The 17,558-nt window shown below is 39.4% G+C and overlaps 1 protein-coding gene and 1 pseudogene across 1 annotated transcript in view; one reads left to right on the top strand and one right to left on the bottom strand.

Annotated features, from left to right (window-relative positions):
• The window catches only part of MYT1L (myelin transcription factor 1-like), a 288,999-nt gene that overhangs the window by 54,513 nt on the left and 216,928 nt on the right, over nucleotides 1-17,558 (top strand). The gene's annotated exons all lie outside the window — the stretch shown is intronic.
• Nucleotides 5,646-7,649, bottom strand: LOC102871555 (annotated as a pseudogene).

Genomic DNA, 17,558 nt, shown 5'->3' with positions numbered 1-17,558 from the left:
ACCGCCCGCCGGGGGGAACGCAGGCCACCGCCCGCCGGGGGGGAACGCACGCGGCCGCCCGCCAGACCGGGGGAACGCCGCTGCCAGCCGGGGGAACGCACCCCGCCGCCCGCCGGGGGGGAACGCACCCCGCTGATCTGTTTTTTCTAAGATTGTTGTAGATAATTCAATGGCACCAAACAACAACGTTTCCATTGTTTCAATAGTATCAAAAAAATTATTGACCTTACTGAAATTGTAACTACATTGGAGAAAATTGGAATGCAAGGATTCATTTGTATGTGGGAGACTGAATTGTGTTAGGTGTGGTGTTAGCTTAAAAATTGGCTTTTCTAGACTTTACAATAGCTCCCTCTGGTTTACAGCTACCTTAACTGTCAACACATGGTCTTGAAAAATCATCAACAGCTATGGGACTAGGATTAAGGACAGAGTACTTCCCACACTGAGCAACAAGTCTTGAGGGAGACTGGAACAAGACTCTGGTAAGAGCCAGACCAGAGCAAGACAACACCCTGGTGAGGGTGATGTAGGGATGTATTGCTGTGGAAAAACTGTGGCAAAGTATAACCTAAGGTTTATTGCATTTGTGCTGGCCACAGTTAAAATTTTGCTGTTCTGGCCACATGCTTGAAGGAAAAGATGACTTATAACTACTGAGGTAAACCTTGCTGGAAGATTGAGGAAACCAGAGGCTTCTTGAATTTGTGTTACTGAACTGCAACCAAGACTTTTACTAATTAAGGAATGGTGTTTTGCTGTTAATCTGATATGGGAATCTTGGACTAAACCAGGCCTTGTATTGTGAAATATTCTTTGCCTCTCCCTCTCCCAACCTAATTCTATAATAAACTCCATCCTTAGTACCACAACTGTGAGTAAATAACAAATGTCTAATACGTATGATTGGTGGAAATAGGTACAAGAACATAGGGGGTGGAGTATCTGACCGAGCATCTATCTGTTGGTTACTGTGGATATTAATGATGGGGAAAGTTCCCCTTTATGAAGCATGTAGAAGTCAGACTCGGCCACTGCCACCCTTACGTTTTGTTGTGTGCTCCTTTTGCATGGGTGATAAATAAAACTAGAAAATAAAGCATTTCTAATAGAACCAACAGTTTAAAAAAATGGGTTACATTTTAAAACATTTACTTTGTAGAATGGGAATTGATTGAAGGAAAAACTTAAATGATACCTGATTTTCAAATAGATTGATTCTTTAAATTTTTGTAAATAAAAACTAATTTAAAAAATCGAGCATAAGAGTGTAAATATGATTCAGTGTGTAACCAAAGCTAGTGAAGAAATTTAGGTAGAGGAGTGGTCTGGTAAAATTCAAAACAGTATATTTGATTTCAAGCCAAATAATAGTAATAATGCATGCTATTAGATTGAGAAATGTCTGTTAACAGACATTGATCGAGTTATGTGAGTGTGAGAACCCCCATTGAGTCTACCAGGATGTGAAAGCAAAGGGGCACTCTTAGCCCCATCTACATCCTGTGACCTTTGGCGCGCAGAATTCCGAAAAGCACCCAGCCCTTTCCTACACCCCACTGGCATCTTCCTTCTGTCTGAGGTACATCTTGTAGCAGACAAAAATGAGACTGAGATTATATATGGGGAAATAGTCATGACATTATATATGTCTCTGAAACCAAAGGATTTTTATACTTCTCAGCCTGTTGCATGACAGAAAAGATTTCACAGAAGCATAACAGCTATCTCTGCAAAGAGGAATAATTGTGAATGTTTTGAGTATCTCCCACTTAGAACTTGCTTTCGGGGTAAAATCAAGGTTAGAGATAATTAATTGTTCTAATTAAGCAGTACAACAGATAGGAAAAAAAAGAAGAGGGAGAAGGAGGTAGTCTGAAAGGTCTTAAAAGTTTTCTGACTAATTGTGTATACTGCACTGAAACAGATGAGGGAGTGAATAATTTAAAAGCGATGTATGATAGGGTATTATGGTTATCACAAGGATCCACAATTAAGGTTGCATAGTGGAATGTACTTGGGGCGGTGGGAGGGGTGTGGGGGGGATTGTGTACCAGGGAGGGAGTCTTTCTTTTACTTTTGATAGAGAGGAGTGAACTGGGGGGTGGGGGGAAAGGGCTGGGTGGGTAGAGAAGTGCAGCAATGAATGAATGGAAATCCAAATTCTCTGTAAATGTTCATTAAAATTATTAAAAAAAGAAATTACATTAAAATATAGTGAACAATTTAAAAAAAAAGTTTTCTGACTGAACCTTTTTGAGTGCTTTAGTTTGAATGCAATTGTACTGTTTTTTCTTCAAAGCATTTTCAAACCCAAACCAAACTTCCATTGAGTTGAGCACTGCTTATAATGACCTTTGATAATATTTCCAAGTGTGTAAATCTTCACAGCAGGAGAGAGTGTCCATCTATTTCCTTCATGAAACCTGGTGTACTTGAAATGCTAACCTTTAGTTTAGCAACGCTGTTACTCACTAGACCAGAAAGGCTCCTTTGCAAAATATTTTAATAGGGTGAAAAACAGAAAATAAAGTCAGAGCAAGGAACATAATAATTTGTAGCATAATAGTTTATGTTAATACTTTCAAATAATCCATGATAACAGCATACTGAAAAAGTTTCTATTATCATTCTTCTGTGCACCCCAATAACAATAGCAAAGTTCAACAGAGCAGCAAACAACAAATGCTAGCAAGGTTGTAGATAAATTGGAACCCTTTTTAAAATTTTACTTTATACTGATTTACATATAAATTGCATATACATTGGTTTTCACACTAGACCTTTCCCATTTCTTCCACCCCTCAAACTGTGTGACCCTATGTTTAATCCCCCTATCCACCCTTGGATCTTCATACACACTCTACAGTAATGGTCCTATACAGTATTTGTCTTTATGATACTGAGGTAGTTCCCTTACCATAATGATTTCCAGTCTTCCCCAACCCCACATGCTGGGTAATAATTCACAAAATCATTGCTCCTTCGTGCTGCATAGCATTACAGTGTAGGAATGTACCATAATTTCTCAATCCTCTCCATTGTGGTTGGGCATTTGGGCTGTCTTCATGGTCTTGCTATGGTGAATATGGTGAATAAACATTGGTGTGCACAGCTTTTATGTGAATAAAACCCATTCCAAAACCACTGCTGCCAAATTGATGACAACTCATGGAAACCCTTCATGGAGTTTCCAAAACAAAGCTGTGACAAGAGCAGATTGTCTCTTTCTTCTTTGTGGTAGATGATGAATTCATACTGCTGACCTTTTGGTTAGCAACCTAACATGTAATGCACTATAGCAATTGTTGTTAGGAGTCGTTAATTCGAGTATGATTCATAGCAACCCTAGGAACAAAAGGTTTGAACCCTGTTGTATCCTGTGCCATCCTCAAAATTCCTGACACACAGGAGCCCAATGCAGCAGTCACCATGTCAATCCACCTTGTTAAGGTTCTTCCTCTCCTTCGTTGACCTTACCCAGCACCATATCCTTTTCCAAGGCATAGCCCCTCCTAGGAACATGCCCAAAATATGTGAGACAAAGCCACTGTAGCAATGAAATATCTCATTTATGTAACTAGAAATCATGTGTTGTGTCTACAAGCATATCACTGCTGACCTCATCAGCTTCTTATTATATTAACACAAAAACCAATATATACTCATGTTTTAAAATATGGAAAATATATGTTCAAAAAAAAGCCCACAAAATTTTAGATTTTTACCCCTAACTTATAAAGCAACATAAGTATTTCAGTTTTTCATTTTAGGTGGAAAATATTTAAAACCTATATACTTTCTGAAAGTATGTTCTTAATAGTTCTGTTTGTGTCCATTACTTTGCAAAATATTCATCAAAAATCATGTGTGTATATCATGTGTATAGTATATTCTAGTTATAGTATTATAGTGTTTTATTTGTTCAACTGTTTCAAAGACATTAAAAAAATATACTTCTTTTGTGTGAAAAGAAGAAATTTCAAGGACAAACAGTACATCCAAATAAAAAACCCAACAACTAGGTATTTTTCTTTCAAATGTCTACAAAATAGGGATTTTGTTACTCCTACAGATAAAGAAATTGAGGCTTAAGGCAATTAAATAGATTACTTTTCTTTCAATACTGTAGTCATATAAGGGTACTCTGGTGGCACCCTTTGTGTGTGTAGTAAGTTATACTGCTAACCCAAAGATTGTCTGTGGCTATTCCAAGAATTCAGGGTCTCCACAGGAAACAATATGGGGGCAGTCTTCTCCCACTAAGGTTCATGGACTCAGACTCCAATAGAAGGTTAATAGAAGGTTACAATGAGTCAGGATCAATTTGAAGACAATAGTGCATTTGTTTTGGGGGTCTTTATTTTCATTTTTGTTTGGTTTGGGTTTGGTTTTTTAATTACAGTTACCTAACCCTAGTAAGCAGCTTGAGGAGAGCACAGAAGGCCTAGTGGATAGAAAGTGATGCTACCAAGCCCAAGGTGGGTAATTTTAATCTGCAGCCCTCAGGCCTGGTTTAAATTGTTTTTTTGTCAGTCTTCTAAGTGGTATAGGACTGGTCTATGCTGTACAGAGGTAACTCGTGGTTGCTGAGATGCTAAACATTGATGTACCAAATGCGATAATGGTTACCCATGTGAACAGTGTTTGGTGGAGCTTCCCGATTAAAATAAGCTTAGAAGCAGGAGTGGTATCCACTTCCAAAATGGCTTGCTTCTGGAAACTCTATGAACAGTGCTCAGGTCTTTTGTTCATAGGGTTGCTATGAGTCGTCTACAACTTGACGGCACCTAACAACAAAAACGACAACAACCCTAGTGATGTCAGGCTGGAGACTAAGGTGTGCCTGATCCAGGCTATAGCCTTCATAATTATGTGTTATGCATCGGAGAGTTGGACAGTGACTAGGGATGATAGAAAGAGAATTGATGCCTTTGAGCTGTGATGCTGGAGATGAGTGTTAAATATATCATGGACTGCTAGGAGAACAAACAGGTTTGTCCTGGAGAGGTTGAAAATGTGCTGCACTTTGAAGGCAAGGATTCTGAAGCTTTGTCTGACATACTTTGGGCATGTTACAAGGAGGGACCAGTTCTTGGAGAGGGATGTCATGTTTGGGAGAATGGAGGGACAGAGCAGGAGAGGAAGACCCTCGATGAGATGGATCAATCAGTGACTGCATTAATGGAAGTAGGCATGTCAGAGACAGTGATGTTGGCACAGGATAGAGCAGGGTTTAGGACCCTGTATACAGGGTTGCTATGAGTCTCAAACAACTCAACGGCTCATAACAACAAACAACAACCCTAGTGAAGTGATTTAAATATCTACAAATTTAGTCTAGGCCTTTTTTTCCCAAAGACTAATTTTTTGTTTGTTAGTTTTAAATTTTCATTTTATATTGGTTTGCTCACAAAGTTTATATGCCTTGTCTTTCACATGATCCTTCATTGACAGTTTCTTACGATCATTCTAACTCATTATATTTTATAAAATTAATCAACATTGATTCTACTCATCATTGCCCTGTCTTTCCTGATCCCTGACAGGTTTCTCTCATTTCCTTTAATCACCCCTCCTTCTCTGATGACTAACTTTCAATGTTCCAAGTTTGCCACAGGGCTAGAGCTCCCTCTCAGACTCAATTATAAATTTTCAATTGGCTGGTGAGGCCTGCAGGGATACTTAGTATTGCCTAACGTGATTTCCAGGAAGGTTTCATTCAAGTCCCCAATGGTCTTCTGCTAAAATGGAATAGTGGTCCTCATCTTCTCCAGCTGTTTCACATATTCCTCCATCCTGGTCTTTGAGAGAGACAAAAATTCAGTGCAACTCTTCACCTCTTCCTTTTCTTCTGCATCTACCAGGGAAGTATACTTATCCTCTGGCACAGGAAACTTCAGGCCATTGATCTTCAAATTGTCCACAAAGCCAGCCTTGGCCACATTGGCCTTGTAGTAAACCCAGCCAGTAGCTAGCGATGCCTCCAGTAGAACAGCCAACATGGAGGTGATAACCTCATTCTAGTATTTCAGGGAGTGAGCAATAGCCTTCTGGTTTTGGGGTATGATCTCCCCAAAAGCTGCCGAGTCAGCGATTTTCCGAGTAAGTGTTCACCCTCATCTTGAGATCCTTCAGAGACCCAGGACACCTGCATACTCAGCAGCAAGTAACAGAAGTATAGGCATTTTTAAGAGAATTATGTAGCTCTTGATACACATCATAAACCTTTCACACTTATACAAGGACTTTGATCTTTTCTCTTTCATGTAAATTTGACCCATCCTTTCAGGTCAAGTTCAAATTCAAGGCTTGTCTTTGCTTTAGACACATCCTTTATGTCTGATGGTTACATTTTTATATTTTGGCATCATTTCTCCCAAAATACCATCCCTTTTACCCTTTTCAACATTTAGCCACACTCCTGGTCCTCTGGCCTCTTCATTGCAATTGCTTTAGTTGGCCCCTAATTTCCATGCAAATCTTAACTCATGATACTCCTAGAGGTCCAGCTTTAAATCTTCTTCCCTTCACATTCCATCCATTTTACAGGGAACCACATCTATCTCCACTATTGGGATTCACACACATCCTTTGTATAAATCAGTGTTTCTAGCTCAGATCTCTCCTTGGCTATCTAAACCTACTGTAGTCACATTTATTCCATTTCACAGTAACCCCTAAGTTACCAACTAGAAGCAATCTCCATGGGTATTTTTTCTTTTTATCTTTCTGAGAAGAGATCATCATGCCTTTCTTGGACAGCACCACTGGTTTGGTTTGAATGATCACCTTTCAGTCAATAGTCCGGTGAAAGCAGTTTACACCACCCAGAGATCTCCCTGGCTCAGCTAGCCCCATCACTGTCTCCACTCATAACTTATGGTATACATTCTTTATCTCCCTTTCTATTCTCTCCAAAGCTAGTCCTCCAATATTTGTTTCTTTTTCTCAATCCTTTAGCTGAGGGCAACTATCACTGCTATTTAGCCCTTGAAGTTAGGGATTGTCTCTGCCTTTCACACTTTTAAAAAATAATTGGTAGTTTGGTGGTAAAGAGTTGCACTGCCAACACAGAGGTAAGCAGTTCAAATCTACCTGTGGCTCTACAGGAGAAAGATGGACCATCTTCGCTCATGCACTTTACTTCCTCTGAAAACCCACTGGCAGGTTAACTGTGTAGAGAGTTGTGGTGACCTACTGGTAAGGTGCTGTCAACTCAAAAGCAAGTAGTGCAAAGACACCAACTGCTCTGTAAGAGAAAGATGGACAGTCTCCCCTCACGTGATGAATTGTCTCTGAAAACCCACAGGAGGGTCAGCTATGAGGAATTCTGACTCAATAGAAATCAACAACAATGTACTATGCATATTGAGTTGTCCACATATTACTCATACTCACTGCTATCACACTGGATCCAACTCCTAACTCCTCTGGAATTCCAAGGCTGTACATCACATGGGAGGATGTTTGCCCATTTTTCTCTTGTGGAGCTATTAAGGAATTATGGAGTGGTGTAAATATCTAACACACTCACCTATTGAAATGTGGGAAGTCTGTGCCCATCCAGAAATGTCTCCGAAGGCCTTGTGATGTACCTCCAAATTATCAACCACTGAAAACAATGGAGCACAAGCCAACTCTGACATTCCTGGGGCTGCCACGAGCCCAAATCCTCTTAAAGACAAATTTTGGGGTATTTGGTTTTAGATGATTGTTTTTTTATTTATTTGTTTGTTTTGATTATTAAATAGTATGCACTAGACTGGCATAATAGCAAAAAGCTGCACTGCAATCCCCAAAGGCATGTGGTTCTAGTCTACCAGTTGCTGCACTGGAAAAGGATGAGCAATCTCTTCCCTACTGTTTAATTGCCTCTGTAAACTCTTCAGAGGATCAGCTATGGGATGATTACAACTTGATGGCACACAACAATAAGACAGACACCTTGTTGTTGTTATTATGGGCCATCGAGTCACCTGCGACTCATAGCAACCCTATGTACAACAGCCCTAAACACTGCTATATCCTGTGCCAATCTCACTGTCTCCAACACACCTAACCCTCAAAACCCCAGTCACTGAATCAATTCACCTCTTAGAGGGTCTTCCCCTTCTGTGCCGTCCCTCCACCTTCCCAAGCGTAATGTCCTTCTCCAAGGATTGGTCCCTCCTTGCAACATGTCCAAACAAAGCTTCAGAATCCTTCCCTCCAAGGAGCAGCCTGGTTTAACCCTAGGACAAATCTCTGTTTTCTTAGCAGTCCATGGTATATGTTAAACACTCTTCTCTAACACCACAGCTCAAAGGCATCAATTTTCTATCATCCCTAGTCATTGTCCAGCTCTATGACACATAGCAAGTGATTGCAAAGACCATGGCCTGTATCAGGCACACCTTTGTCTCCAGAGTGACACCATTGGTCTTCAGTACTTTGGAGAGGTCCCTAACAGCAGACTTTCCCATTGCAATACATCTTTTAATTTCCTGGCTGCTGGTGCCTTGAGTGGTGACTGTGGAGACAAGCAAACTAAAGCTGCAAACAATCTCAGTCTCTTCACCATCCATCATGATGCTGCCAATTGGCCCAGTGGTGAGAATCTTTGTTTTCTTGATACTGAACTTCAATCCATATTGAAGGCTGTAGTCCTTGACCTTCTGCAGCAAGTGCTTCAGGTCCTCCTCAGTTTCAGCAAGCAGGGTTGTGTCATCTATTTTATTCATATTTACTATACCTGCAAAAAAAAGGTAAGATTCTTATCCATCTCTAAAAGTCTGAAAACCAAGAAATATTTTAGAGATACCAACCATGGAGGTCTGGAGAAAGACAGGCAGTGTGTCCTCCCAAGAAGTTTACAGCTTCTGAAAACCTGCTGGAGGGTCAAATACGAGTCAATTCCGACTCGACTGCAACGAGTTATTGTTGACCATACAGATTATTGTTAGCCATTGATTAGCTGGCAAGATCTTTTAAGTATCCTAATTTTTTACATTTTCAACTGTGTGAAAAAAATAAAGACTTTATCCTTGCAATCTTTAAATATACCATATATTAAGTGAAGTGATTGAATATGAGATTAAATAGCTTATAAACACATTGTAAAAAATTTATTTGACAACTATGCTTACCTTTTAACCTAAGAGGTGCACAGAAGTTTTTTTCAAGCTCCTGTATTTTGAGACAAGTAGCAAGCATCTGATACCTTGTCCAGGCACTGCCTTTGTCCTCCAGGAATGGATGGGCCTGACTTTGCCTGATGATGCAGGATACACTTCCCCCAGCTGCTAAGGTCAGAGTAGGGCAGAATAATGCCTTTTTTGAAGTTGTTGGGTTTTGTTTTGGTTTTTTTTTTTTTTAATTATCAGCTACTTTCCTAATCTCAGATCCTTTCTCCATTGCGGACTCTTATCATCTGCACTGAAATATTCAGTGCCTCTTTATCATGTCTTCATTAAATATGTATTTAATTACCACCTACTAGGGCCAGAAGTACAGGTTGGGTTTAGAAGAGGCTGTGACACTAGATACATCATTGCTAATTCTAGATGAATCTTTACTAAAAGCAGACAGTACTAGAAGACTGTCTATCTGTGTTTCATTCACTACACAAAGGCATTTGACTATGTGGATCATGGTAAATTGTAGCTAACCTTGAAAAGAATGGGAATCCCAGAACCCCTAATTGTGCTCGTAAGAATCCTATATTTGGACCAGGAGGCAGACATCAGAACAGAACAAGGATACACTGCATGATTCAAAGTCAGAAAAGGAGTGTGTCAGGGATGCATCATTTCCCCATACCTTTTCAGTTTATATGAGGAACAGATCTTTCAGGAGGTTGGTCTTTATGAAGAGAAATGTGACATCAGAAGTGGAGAAAGATTCATCTGCAATTTACATTATACATATCATGCAACCTTGCTTGCTGAAACTAAAGAGGACCTTAAGTTTATTCTGCAGAAAGTCAAGGACTGCAGTCTTTAATATGGATTGAAGCTTAACATCAAAAAAACAAAGATTCTCATCACTGGTCCAACTGGCAGCACCATGAAACATGGAGAAGAGATTGAGATTGTCAACAATTTCAGCTTGCTTGTTTCCATAATCAGTACTCTTAGAACCAGCATCCAGGAAATCAAAAGATGGACTGGATTAGGGAGGTCTGTTGTCAAGGACCTCTCTAGAATGCTGAAGTGTAAAGATGTCAGTCAATAGACTAAGGTGCACCTGATCCAGGCCATGGTCTTCACAATTACTTCCTTTGCATCAGAGAGCTGAATAATGACTAAGGAGGATAGAAAAATAATTGATGCCTTTGAGTTGTGGTGCTGGAGAAGGGTCTTGAACATACTATGAACAGCCAAGAAAGCAATAGGTCTATCTTGGAGAGTTTGAAACTTGAAACCAGGTTTCTCTTTGGAGGCTAGAATTTTGAAGATCCGTCTCACATACTTTGGGCATGTTGGCAGGAAGCACCAGTCCTTGGAGAAGGACATCATACTTGGAAAGGTGTAGGGACAATGCCAGAGAGGAAAACTCTGGATGAGATGGATTAGCATGATGACTGAAATAACAGGGCCAAGTGCGACATATATAATGAGACTGGCCCAGGATAGGACAGAGCTCAGAGCTTTTGTGTATAGGGTTGCTATGAATCACCAGTGACTCAATGACTCATAACAACAACAGGTTCCAGACACTGTGCTAGCCTCTAATAGCAATGGCTAAGGAACTTTTCATAATTGATGGATATTCTGCTTTGTCTAATATAATAATCATTGTGCCTTTTGAACATTTGAAATATGACTAATATAATGTAAGATTTTAATTTTTAATGTAATTTTCCTTTAATTATTTTTTTCAATTTGTAGTTAAATACCTTCATGTAGCTAATAGCTACATATATAGGTATATTACATACATAGATATAATACATAGGTATTCAATAGTGTGCCCCTCTAATATTTAAGAGATTATATAAAGGCTAAATTTTTAGGGAATTATATTTTTAGAGAACTAAATTCTTAAATTTAAGAATATCTAGAGAACTTTCTAATATTTGGGGAACTCTGGTAACTCTGTGATAAGAAGTGTGCTGCCAACCAAAAGGCACATGGTTTGAATCTACCATGTACTCCAAAAGAGAAAGATGAGAAATCTCCTCCCATGAAATATGCTGCTTCTGGAAACCCACTGGAGGGTCAGCTATGGGCCGGTTCTGACTTGATGGCACAGAAACAACAACAATATCCAAGAATCAATTTAATTATAGTGGATTTCTCAGTTCAGTACAGGATAAAGTCAGTATGTCAACTCCTAATCACGACACAGGGAAATATATGCTTTCATTCCTATAATAAATGGAAAAATCTAAGAGTTTTTTAATAATTATTCATTTAACAGTTATTGTAATCTTAGTACCGTTAATATCTATGGGAAACACGCAGCTGGTTAATGCCAAACTATGATATTGAGAAGAAGTAAGGAATGAGACAATGACACGAGTTACCAAAAATAAGCTGAGTTTGGACCCTAACTGCATATGCAAGTTACAGGCTGAGGAACAACCATAATTCCTGCCAATTTCGTTACGCTAGAGTGAAATTCCATTTCGTCTCACCTAGGCTCCCAGGATACAGGTTGTTCCAAGGATTTTACATTTATCCCACTTGTTTTCCATCAGTCTGGGAATATTCCAGAATTGTGACTTGGTTGTTGTCTTTTGAGAAAGACTCCTGTGTATTGATTGTTGTGAGCCTGGCTCAATCTGGATGTGATTTCAGTCAGGAGGTAGGCTGAGCTCTCCTCCAACAGCTGGCTCTGCAAAGCACGCCAGGTGGAGAGGAGGAAGGGAAGACACAGCCCCCTCTTCTTCAGATGGGAACAATTCTTCCCTTCCAGCTTTGCAGCCCACCTCATCACCAGACAAGTTGTTCACAGAACACAGATTCAGGAGAATCCACACGCCCTGAACTCAGTCAGATTCCAGAATTAGGTGCCAAAGCATTGCTTGGAGAGATTCAAACTATGGCATCTTAGAGACTAGGAAGCATCTGCTGATTTGAGCGGGATTTGGAGCCATGTACTGTTTAACAGTATGTAAGGATAGAATGTAGTCTCCCTTATGGGCTTAAATTTAGTTGTCACATTAAAAATGGATACCAGGAACTGGCAGTAAAATAAAATGTATTGAATAGAGATATGAAAAGATAGGCATTTGTGTTTGTAGTCAGGGGTATCAATTTTGTTTACATTTTACATTAATTAAAAAGAAAGAAACATTTGAGCTTGAAATATCTAAACTGGCAGGAGACATTGGCAGTTTGAGGCCAGCAAACAGTTGATAAATTTATTTCCAAAATGTAGGATCAGCCAGAAAGTAAAGATAAAAGTACAATGGAATATTTTGAATTGATGCTTTGCTAATAAAGTCAAGCAGTAAGAAGGAAATAATTTTCTCTTACTTAGACAAGTTCATGGCATCAGGGATATTATTGCTGATGTCTGGTGGCTGAGAGTAAAGAATATCAGAACTATGCCTATTTGTGTTTTATTGATTATGAAAATGGGTTTGCCTGTGTGGATCATAACAAATGGTGGCTGACATTGAGAGAAATAGGAGTCCCAGAGCACTTGATTGTGTTCATGCGAAACCTACACCTGGACTAGGAGGCTCTTGTGCCAATAGAGCAGGGGAACAAGACATGGTTTAAAATGAAGAAGGAAGTGTGTCAGGATTGTATTCTTTCTTGTATATTTAATCTGTATGCTAAGCAAATTATTCAAGAAGCTGGACTCTGTGAAGAGGAATGTGGCATTAGGATCAGAGGGAGACTCATCAATAAGCTGCCTAATGCAGATGGCACAACCTTGCTTGTTGAAAGTGAGGAGGACTTGAAGCTCTTATTGCGGAACATCAAAGAATGCAGCCTTCTGTATGGATCGCATCTCAATGTCAAGAAAACAAAGATTCTAACCACTGGACCAATAGGCAATATAATGATGGATGAAGAAGAAATTGAAACTGTCAACAACTTCATCTTACTTGGATCCACAATTAACACGTTTGATACCAGCAGTTGAGAAATCAAGAGACATATTGCCCTGGGCAAGTCTGCAGTTAGGAACCTCTCCAAATTATTGAAAAGTACTGATTAGTCGGTTTGAGCACTAAGGTGTGTCTGATTGAGATCTGGACAGTGAATAAGGAAGACAGAAGAAGAATTGACATCTTTGAGCTGTGGTGTTGGAGAAGAGCACTGAGCATCCCATGGACGGCCAAAAGAACAAGCAGATAAGTCTCGAAGAGGGTGAAGCTGGAGTGCTCTTTGGAGGCCAAGATGATGAGGCCTCACATACTTTGGGCATGTTTGCAGAAGGGACTAAACTTGGAGAGGGACATGATGCTTGGAAGGGTGGAGGGCAGGAAAAGAAGAGGAAGACCCTCCTAGTTGGATTGACACAGTAACTGATGCAATGTGCTATTGAATACTATTCAAAGATCATTGACTCAAGTACTCCCAGAATATATGTACAAGTTTAGCTAAAAGAACTCTCAGGTAGTGTTCATTTTGTATTCTTATTGATTTTAAGTGTTGCCATTTCAAGTATGACTCACAGTGACCTCCTGGATAATAGAGCTGAACTCTGTCCTATTCTGCACCATCCTTATCATCTTTGACACAACTGAGTCACAGCATTGTATAACCCCATTTCATTAAGAGTTTTCTTCTCCTTTGTTCACCTTCGACCTTTCCAACCATCTTTCCAAGGGATAGATTTTCCTAACAACATGTCCAAAATGTACAAGAAAAATCTTCACCATCTTTTCCTCCAAGGAATGCTCAGGTTGCACTCTCTCCTAGATACATTTGTTCATCCTTCTGGCAGTCAATGGAATATTCAACACTCTTTTCAAACATCACAACTCAAAGGCATATATTCTTCTCCTTTCAACCTTATTCATTATCCAGCTCTCAGAACGCATAGCAGGTGACTGGAGAGACTGTGACTTGAATCAGATGTAGCTGAGTCTTTAAAGACAACATTGCTCGTCAGTAATTTGGAAAGATCCCTGACAGAAGACTTTCCCAATGCCACATGTCTCCTCAGCTCCTGACTGCTGGTACCAAGAATGTCTATTGTGCATCCAAATAAAAGGAAATGATTGATAATTTCAATCTTTTCTCCATCTATCATGATGCTTCCTTTTGACCCAATGGTGAGGATTTTTTTTTCTTGATGTTGAGGTGCAATCCATATTGAAGGCTGTAGTACTTGATCCTCAGGGAAAAAGCCCTAATTGCTTTCAATTCCTGCTTTCTTTTTTTTTTCTTTTCTTTTATTATTATTTTTTTTCTATATTTTATTAATTTTCATAAACATTTACAGAGATTTTGGGTTTCCATGCATTCATTGTTGCACTATTCTCTCTACCCTCCTCCCAGTTTGTTCTTGTCCAAATGCCACAGTGCTTGTCAAAGCCAGTTCTGATTAATCTTCTTTGTCAGTGTGTCCTTTGCCATTCCCTATCACTCCTCCCTGAGAGAGACTTCACCCTGAGTCATAAGGAAAAGGGGATGGCGTATTCTCTTAGCTACTTCCTGCTGAAAAGGGATGCTGTGGGTTTCAGGGTGAAGATCTTCTCTCACTACTCTAAAGGGCCCCTTTGGCAGTAGGAAACATATAGACTGTTATGGAGATTGATTTTGGAATTTAGATGCACTCTTATTGATTGTGCTTGGCCGTACATGTTCATATCCTTGAAGATGTATCATGGGGGCGTTGCAACCTAGAAGACACAAATTTGACTAACAAGTTATAAGTATATGAGTCCAAAAATTATGGAAAAGTAAAAGAAAAGATTCTTTCATTGTTTTACAAACCCTCCCCCAGGTCCCCTCCACCATGTAGCCCTCGCTCCAGACTCCTGTGATGACAAAAATACCTAGTCATATATCTCTTTTAAACAGTTTTCTCCCTCCTCTGCTTCAGTGCAGTATACATTATTGAACCCATCTTACTCAGTCTCTCCCCAACCCCAAGGACAGTCCCATTCTACAACAGTGGCATCATGTAATATTTGTCCTTTTGTGACTGGGATATTTCACTCAGCATAATGTTCTCCAGAGTCAACCATTTTGAATAATATTGCATGAGTTCCTTGTTTTTTAATGCAGCATAGTATTCCATTGTGAGAATATACCACAGCTTCTCTAGCCATTCGTTTGTTGATGGGCACTTAGGTTGTTTCCAACTCCTTGCTATTGTGAACAAAGCTGCAATAAACATGGGTGTGCATAGATCTGCTTGGGTGTCAGCTATGGTCTCTTCAGGGTATATTCCCAGTAGTGGAATTGCTGGGTCAAATGGTATCTCTATTTGCAACTTTTTGAGAAAGCGCCATACTGCTTTCCACAGGGGTTGCACCATTTTACACACCCACCAACAGTGAATCAGGGTTCCAGTTTCTCCACAACCTCGCCAGCATTTGTTGCTTGCTGTTCTGTTAAATTTTGCTATTTTGACTGGGGTGAAATGATATCTCAATTCCTGCTTTCAGTAAACAAAGTAATGTCATCTGTATAATGCAGGTTGTTAATGATTCTTCCACCAATCCCGATGCCACACTCTTCTTGATAAAGTGTTTCTAGTAACTTTTCTCAGTATACAAATTGAATAGGTTTGGAGACAGGATATAGCCCTGATGCACACTTTTCCCAATTTGACAGTCTCATCTTGATGGCAGTCACATAAGGGAAGTTTCTGCAGTAGTGTTTGTTGTGTGTTACTGTTCTTTATCCACCCCCCTCCAAAGTGGGTGGCCCTTGAGCCTTAGACTATGGGTGGAAGCTTGCTCGAGGGTGTGTCTTTAAAATCAATAATGAGGGAATGGGACTGTGGGCTGGCCTAGGGCCTGGGACCTAAAAGAGTCCCTCTACTCTAGGAGTTGGCTGGCTAGCTAGCATCTCAATGGCAGTCTTGCCTTGATGGCAATCACATGAAAGAAGTTCCTGGAGTCCTGTTACTATTCTTTATTTCCCCCCTCAAAAGTGGGTGGCCCTTGAACCTTAGTCTAAAGGTGGAGGCCTGCTTGAGTGCACAGCTTTAAAATCCTATAAGATTTTAACAAAATTAAATTTGATAATTTTAGAATGCATATTCTTAAAAAGACACAGCAATCATTTGTCTATTTGCTGTACTGAACAACTTGGAGCTGCTCTGATGCAGAATACTGTTCCCTAGTCATGTCAAATACCATAATGGTTACTCATTATGTACAATATTTGGATGAGCTTCCAGACTGATTCATGTTGGGAAGCAGGAGTGGCATCCACATCCTAAACTAGATGTCTCTGGAAACTCTACAAACTCGCTTATAAATGTACAGAAATTATATTAATTGTAGAACAGAGTTCAGGTCTTTAGTGCAAATCTTACACTGAGTCATATTTGACTCGACAACACTTAACCACTACTAAATTAGACTAGTGCTGTTATATCTGGAGGAACATTCTTCCACTTTGCACATCACTCTTTGTCAATGAGCTGTATGAGGTAACGTAGGTTTGCTGTGATGCTAAACCTTTTGCCATGGTGATATAATGGTTTCCCATTATTGACAGTGTTTGGTGGAGCTCCGAATTGGAAGCAGGAGTGGCATCCACTTCCCAAACCACGTGTCTCTGGAAACTCTATGAACTTAGAGAAACAATAATAACTATATAAAGACATTAGATCTTTTTGTTCATAGAGTCGTTGAGTCGCCTTAACTCGATGGCAATCAACAACGTTTCCTCACTCTGTTTGGTCAACAGCTTCTTGATTTAAGTATAGATTTTATATAAACATGATTAAATGTTCTACAATTCTCATTCTTCTTAAGGTTAACAATAATTTGTTATGATCAACACAGTCAAATACCTTTGTATAGTCAATAAAACAGAAATAGACATTTTTGTTTTTATATTCTCTTCTTTCAATCATGATCTGACACCGACAATAATATTTTAGTTCCACAGTCTCTTGTAAATCCAGCTTGAACTTCTGGAAATTCTCTGTCAACGCACCTTCTTTTTCTTACAAGTATTATATTTATAATACTGTTCAATAATTTCCACATTCTGTTGGATCACCTTTCTTGGGAATGGGAAGAAATCCCATTGATTCCTGGCACCTTACGATTACCAATGCCTTCAATGTGACTTTAAGTTCTTATTTCATTACCAATGACTTTTTATCATATGCTACTTTGTGAAATATTTCAGTGTGGACCCACTCTTCTTTTTTACAGTGACTCTGTGTATTCCCTCTACGTTTTTTTTTAATATCTAGATGATAATTATCTTCTTTTGGCTTTAAATGTTTCAAAATGTATTAAGAGTCATCTCCAGTATTATTTTTTCCATGGAATAATTCTTCCAACCCTTGATTTCCTGGTCTTCTTTTTCTATGACATAGAACATTGTCATAATATTTCATCCATACTTTGAAAAACTACGTGTTGAGAACTACGCATTAGGTGTACCATGATGTTATGAATAATTCTAAGTGGAAGA

The sequence above is a fragment of the Elephantulus edwardii genome, unplaced genomic scaffold (genome assembly GCF_000299155.1).
Source record: "Elephantulus edwardii isolate Elephantulus edwardi_28Jun2011 unplaced genomic scaffold, EleEdw1.0 scaffold00025, whole genome shotgun sequence".
NCBI classification, from domain to species: Eukaryota; Metazoa; Chordata; class Mammalia; order Macroscelidea; family Macroscelididae; genus Elephantulus; species Elephantulus edwardii.
The sequence above is the reverse complement of the archived record's forward strand: the minus strand, read 5'-3'. Positions and strand labels throughout refer to the sequence as shown.